Here is a 7,222-nt window from a genome sequence, read left to right as displayed (position 1 = left end):
CCTTTCGGAAGGTTACTTTGGTGGGAGTGGATCCTGGTATGGCTGCCCATCTTCCCTCTGTGGGAAAGTTGCCTTTTTCACCTGTGTATGGTGTGTGCAACCCCTTTTTGGCCATGCGGATTGCTGTCTCTGTAGTTAGAAGCACTAGGAAGGGTCCCTCCCAGGCTGGTTTGAGTTTTTCTTCCCTCCAGTCTTCAACCAGTACTTAGTCTCCAGGACAAATTCGATGTACCAGAAACGCAAGAGGTGGCGTTTGTGCCAGAAGTCCCCTTGTCCTGAGAGAAAGCAAAGTGGAAGCAAACCAGGTGTATAGTTCTTAAGAAATTGGTCTTTAGTTTCGAAGGTGGGAATGTCAGTGGTTGAATTTAGATAGGGTGACCTGTAGAGCATTTCATAGGGGATAGGCCTATGTCTTTTTGAGGGGCCGTCCGGGTCCTTATAAGGGCTATAGGCAAACATTTAGTCCAAGGTAATCTGGTTTCCAGGATCAGTTTGATAAGGTGACTTTTCAGAGGCTGGCTCATTCTTTCTACTCTTCCTGAGGAAGGAGAGTGCCAGAGGGTATGATATGCCCATTTAATTCTCAAAACCTGCATGAGTACTTTTATGGTATTACCAGTAAAGTAACTCCCATTATCTGAATCAATATTTTCAATCAGACCAAATCGGGGCACAATATGTTCGATCAAGACTTTGACTGCATTATTAGCGGTTGCTCCAGGTAGAGGAATAACTTCTACCCAATGAGTGAGATGGTCTACAATTATAAGAAGGTATTTGAGACAGCCTATTTTTGGCATTTCTTTGTAGTCAATTTGAATGCTTTGGAATGGCCGTAACCCAGGATTCCTTCCCCCAGAGGGCACCTGTTGTAGAGCTTGCTTAGTTTCCCCCCCTTCAAAGGTTTGTTTGGCTAACGAGTAGATTATCTATGCAACTATAAATGCTGAGGATCCCATAACACATTGCTTGGGGACCCCAGTGGCTACTCTGGTGGAATTGCGTTAAAATTTCTCTCATTGCCTATAATTCTAGCACTCTGGGAGGCCAAGGCGGGGCGAATCGCTCAAGGTCAGGAGTTGGAAACCAGCCTGAGCAGGAGTGAGACCCGTCTCTACTAAAAATAGAAAGAAATTAATTGGCCAACTAAAAATATATAGAAAAAAATTAGCCGGGCATGGTGGTGCATGCCTGTAGTCTCAGCTACTTGGGAGGCTGAGGCAGGAGGATTGCTTGAGCCCAGGAGTTTGAGATTGCTGTGAGCTAGGCTGATGCCATGGCACTCTAGCCCAGGCAACAGAGCCAGACTCTGTCTCAATAAAATAAAATAAAATAAAATAAAATAAAATAAAATAAAATAAAATAAAATAATTTTCTCTCATTATTTGTTTGGATAGCATTTCCCTTCCATCGGGCAATAGCCATCTGCCCTCTGAATTTTCTTCTGCCCCTATTTTCCTTAATTGTTCTTTTTCTTCTGGGATGAAAATGGGGATTGCAACGGGCAGGGAGATGTGGTGTTAAGTGGAATATTGGCGTTTCTTTGGAGAGGGCAGCCTGTTTAGCTACTTCATCTTGTCAACGAGGGAAAAAAAAGGTCAAACTCTATTAAAACAATTTTAAAGAGATTTACTCTGAGCTAAATTTGAGGACCATGACCCAGAGCCATGTCCAAGAAGCCTTGAGCAAGTGCATTCTCTCTATGGTTGGGTTATAGTTCGGTTTTATACCTTTCAGGGAGACAGGGGTTACAAGTAAAATCATAAGTCAATACTTGGGATGCATAAATTGGTTTGGCCAGAAAAGGTTGGCCATCTCAACGCGGGGGCTTACAGGTTACAGGGGGGTTTGAAGATTCTTTGGCTTGCAATTGGTTAAAGACATGAAGCTTTGTCTAAAGGCTTGGAATGTTTCAACCTAAGGAGCTGTTTATCAGTGATAAGCCACCGGACATACATTTGTTGTGTAAATTGAGGAGCTGCAGGTTTGTCTTGCATACCTATAGACCTATTAATGGATTACAAAGGATGCCTCCAAGAAGGGAGGGGGGTCATGTTGAGGCATGTCTGACCTCCCACCTCCTGGCAGACAATTAAGTTTTAGGATATTCCTTTGGCCATGAGGGGGTCCATTCAGTCAGCCGGTGGGGGGGGGGGAGGGGGCGGTGAGCCTTAAATTTTTTTTTTTTTTTTTTTTGAGACAGAGTCTGGCTCTGTTGCCTGGGTTAGAGTGCCCTCACGTCAGCCTAGCTCACAGCAACCTCAAACTCCTGGGCTCAAGCAATCCTTCTGCCTCAGCCTCCCAGAGTGCTAGGACTACAGGCGTGAGCCACCATGCCCAGCCCTAAAATTTTATTTTAGTTCACAATCTGCTAAGTTATTTTCCCAGTGTTCGAAGGAGGATCCTTTTTGATGCCCTGGAATATGAACTACAGCTATTTCTTCTGGTAACGTTAGACTTTCTAAAATTTGGATTATTAACTCTTTATGTATTAAATTTTTTCCTCTACTATTAATTAGTCCCTTTTCTGTCCAGATTTTTCCAAAAGTATGAACTACTCCAGGAGCATATTTAGAGTTGGTGTAGATGGTCCTTTCTTTCTCTTTGTTAAGAATTTTAGGGCTTGGTTAAGAGCATACAGTTCACAGTTCTGGTCTGACCACCTATTTGTGAGTCTTCCTGACTCTGTTATGGTTAATAGAACTCTGTCTACCACAGAATATCCGTTATGCCTTTCTCCCTTTATTACTCGAGAAAACCCACCCAGAAATAATTTAAGACCTCTCTGGAAGGGGGTTTCTCCAAGGTCTGGCCGGACTTTTGTTTAATATTCTATTAAGTCTATACAACAGTACTCAGTTGGAACATTTCCTTCCCCTCCAAGTAGGAACTCAGTGGGATTTAAGCAATCATCTGTGATGAGTGTTAAATCATCTCTTTCCAAGAAGATGGCTTTGTACTTAAGATCCTAGCGTTGGCCATTTCCCCACCTTTTGGTGGAGAATAGTTCTGACCTGGGTTGGGGAGTGCTGATGATTAGACTTCCCCGGAAGGTAAGCTTTTTGCTTTCTTCCATTAAGAGGGTGGTGGCTGCTAATGATGCATTCCAACCACCCTAGAGAAACAGGGTCCAACAGGGTCGAAAAGTTTAGACAAAAATGCCACAGGCTGTTTATATTCTCCATGTTCTTGGGCTAAAACTCCTAAGGCACTTACTTTGTCAACGTTTAACAAACAAATGGAAGGGTTTTTCAAGGGAGGGCAATACTAGCACTGGGGCTGTGATGGGGCCTTGCTTGAGGGTATTTATCAGCTGGGTTTCTTCAGGCCTCCAAAGGAGGGGGTCAGGTCCCTCATCTAAAAGTTTAAGATATAATCCTTGGGTTTTGAGAGCATTGGAGTCTATCCAAAGCATGCAGTACCTTATTAATCACCCTAATTTCTTGAGTTCTCTCTTTTTTATTTCAGCATATTATGTGGGTACAAATGTTAAGGTTACTTATATTGCCCTTGCCTTCCCTCTTCCCTCAAGTCAGAGCTTTAAGTGTGACCATCCCCCAGCGGGTGCACATCTCACTCATTATGTATGTATATACTCATCCCCTCCTCTCCCCTCCCACCTGCCCAACACCCGATAAATGATAAATGTTATTCTTATATGTGCACTTAGGTGCTGATCAGTTAATACCAATTTGCTGGTGAGTACATGTGGTGCTGAGTTCTCTCTTTGTAGCTGGTAAAGGCATATTGATTATTCCTGAGATTCGCTTGGGGCTTAATCTTTGCTTTCCTTCACTGATAAACATCCTTGATACTTCACCTCCTTTTCTACAAATTGTAATTTATTTTTTGAGACCCCTAAGCCCTGTTGGCCCAAGAAATTGAGTAAGTTTACAGTGGTTTCTGCCACCTCCTCCATTCCATCTTCTGAGACCAGTAAATCATCTACATACTGGAGGAGCTTGAGTGGACGGGGAATTACAAGTTCTTTCAGTACTTGTTCAAGAATTTGCCCAAACAAGTTGGGTGATTCAGCAAAACCTTGGGGAAAGACAGTCCACTGGTATTGCTGTTTTCACCCAGTGTGTGGATCTTCCCATTCAAAAGAGAACAAGTCTCTGCTATTCTCAGCCAGAGGGCAGGCCCTGAAGGCATCTTTTAGATCCATTACGCTAAACCATTTATGGCTATAAGAGATCTTGCTGAGAAGGGTATATGGATTGGGGACCACAGGGTGCCAACACCAAACAATTTGATTGACTTCCCTTAAATCCTGAACTAATCTATATGATCCATCCAGTTTCTTTACGGGTAATATGGGGGTGTTCAAGGGAGACATACAGGATTCGAGGAGACCATCCTTCAGTAAACTTTCTATAATAGGTTGTGGTCCTAGCCTTCCTTCTATAGGAATTGGGTATTGTCTTATTCTGACAGTCTCCCCTGGAGTCTTAAGATTAACTTGTACTGGGGAAACATCTAGCCCTTCTCAATTCTCTTCCTTTGTTCAAACTTTGGGGAGAATTCGGACAGAGGTTTAAAGAAACTTGGATTGCTCTTTGGTTAATAGGTAATCCTATCCCTAATCTTGACATCAAGTCTCGGCCCAGGAGATTTTTTCCTGCTTTGGGCACAAAAAGAAATTTTACTTGTGCTTTCCGGCCTTTGTATATGACCTGAATCTCCTAGAAAATTATGGTGTTAAAACTTTCCCCTTTCACCCCTGATACAAGCAGACATTCATTGGACACTTGCATAGTGATGGGATGGTACATTAGAGAGGAGCAGGCAGCTCCTGAGTCAACAAGGAAGGTGATTTCCTCTCCTTGTGGTTCCACCTCCAAATTTATCTAGGGTTCTTGGTAGGACCTTTCAATATAAGAGTCCCTGACCCCCCCTCCCCTCAATTCTTAATCAAAAGTCATGAAGGGTATTCTCTTTTCCTCTTTCTTGCAGTCTAGACACTCCCTTTTAAAGTGTCTTTCCTTTCCACACTTCTTTTTTTCTTTCTTCTTTTATTCTTTCTCCATGTTCCCCCATTCACAATACAGACCAGGCACAGGGCCTAGGCTGGGGTGTACATGGGGTAGCTTTACTCTGCCTCCTTTTTCTACCTTTCCACACTTCTAACATTTATCCTCTCCCCTTTCCCTGGGTTGCCCTTTTCCTTGTCTTCCCTGGAAACGCTCTCCATGGGGTGCTTTGGGTCTTTTGATTTCTAAGGGTCTTATTGCCTCAGGTTGCTTCTTCTAGAGCAGAGAGCATAATCTTTGCCTTCTGTTTCTGCTTCTCCTCTTGTCTCACATACACTTTTTGTGCCTCTTTGAGTAGGTCCTCTAACTTCCTATCCTGCCAACCCTCTATTTTTTGCAGCTTCTTAGCTTGTCAGGTGTTGGCCACAAAATGTACCTTTAACATCCCTTGGCCTAAGGGGTCATCAATATTCAATCCTCTGAGTATTTTCTCACCTGTTTCTTTAACCTTGTTAAAAACTCCACTGGGCCGGCGGGGTGGCTCATGCCTTGGGAGGCCACGGAGGGCAGATTGCTCGAGGTCAGGAGTTCGAAACCAGCCTGAGCAAGAGCAAGACCCCGTCTCTACTATAAATAGAAAGAAAATTAATTGGCCAACTAATATATATGGTAAAAATTAGCCAGGCATGGTGGCGCATGCCTGTAGTCCCAGCTACTCGGGAGGCTGAGGCAGGATGATTGCTTGAGCCCAGGAGATTGAGGTTGCTGTGAGCTAGGCTGATGCCATGGCACTCACTCTAGCCTGGGCAACAAAGTGAGACTCTGTCTCAAAGAAAAAAAAGCAAAAAACCTCCAGGGGTCCTTCCTCCTGCCCTTGTTGAATATTAAACACCCTTCCTATGTTTTGAGAATGGGGAACTCTTAACATTGGCATGTCGGTATAAACCCCTGACTAGGATCTAGTTCAAGACTAGATACCGCCTTCAGTCATTTGAGGCAGCCACAGAACCGTGGATCAGGACTCAGGACTTCACAATAGCTTAGTGCCCAAGAAATGTCTCAGTCACACACAATGCACCCTTTGGAATGTCCTGACCACCAAGGAAATACTTTGTCACCCCCCCCCACCCCCCACGACTTTTCTTACCTTGGTCTTTGAATGGATTTACCTAGTCTCAGCAGTTCCTGCTCAGGCCTTTTCCCCTGCGTTGCTGAGAGCCAGTGTTCATTCACTGCTTAGGAGAGTCTCAATCACCTGGATCCCAAGGGCTGCCACAATGAGGTAGCAGGATACCCTAGGAGCAGGGATCCAGTTCTCCTTCCAAAGGCAATGGGCCATCCCAGATGAGCCCCCAGATTGTTACAAGTAACCACGGTGCAATTAAGAAAATAGACATTGCAAATTGTCTCAGCAAGGCAAAATCTTTACTTCTGATTAGAAGGGCCCATAGCAGCAGCAAAAGCAGCCAGCCAGCCAGCATATGCTACAGGTGAATCACATGCTTCACTTTTTTATCCCTAATGCAGATCTAGGGCCCTGTCTCATCCCATTAGTAAGGACTTTGACTGCACAGTCTTGCCCTTACCCAATTAGCTAAGGCGTGTTGTCAGGGTAAAAGGGAGAACAAGGAAGGTAAAGTTAGTAAATGGGGATTTTTTGGTATTGCAATAAAGGAGATTAAACAAAGGTTATAATTATTGTACAATTTGTGCTATGTGCTAATAATTCCATAAAGCTGGATATCAGACAGAATATTCCTTTGGCAGAAAAGCTTAGGCCAAGGTCATCTCCTCCTACACCCTGATCTGTTTGCCAATATGTTCAGAAATTATGATGTTTCACCCCTAAATTCTTAGCATTTATTTCTTAAGAAAAAGGACATTTTCCTATGTGACCACAGTAGGTCACATAGAAAATCCTCACACCCAAGAAATTTGACCTTGATACAATATTTCTACAGTTCATATTCAAAATTTTGCCCTTTAAAGCTTTTTTCTTTTTTAAAATCCAGGTTCAGGCCAGGCACGGTAGCTCATGCCTGTAATCCTAGCACTCTGGGAGGCCTAAGGCCAGAGGATTGCTCGGTCCGGAGTTCAAGACCAGCCTGAGCAAGAGCAAGACCCCGAATCTACTATAAATAGAAAGACATTAATTGGCCAACTAATATATATAGAAAAAATTAGCCAGGCATGGTGGCACATGCCTGTAGTCCCAGCTACTTGGGAGGCTGAGGCAGAAGGATTGCTTG

At 43.7% G+C, this 7,222-nt stretch overlaps 1 non-coding gene across 1 annotated transcript; it reads right to left on the bottom strand.

Annotated features, from left to right (window-relative positions):
* Positions 1-5,026: 5,026 nt before the first annotated feature.
* On the bottom strand, positions 5,027-5,161 carry LOC142866119 (small nucleolar RNA SNORA51). Its single transcript, XR_012916179.1, has one exon. It is a non-coding gene; the product is annotated as a small nucleolar RNA SNORA51 (small nucleolar RNA).
* Positions 5,162-7,222: the final 2,061 nt, after the last annotated feature.

Source organism: Microcebus murinus, chromosome X, assembly GCF_040939455.1.
Source record: "Microcebus murinus isolate Inina chromosome X, M.murinus_Inina_mat1.0, whole genome shotgun sequence".
Classification (NCBI taxonomy): domain Eukaryota; kingdom Metazoa; phylum Chordata; class Mammalia; order Primates; family Cheirogaleidae; genus Microcebus; species Microcebus murinus.
This window is presented reverse-complemented; position numbering and strand designations above follow the sequence as displayed.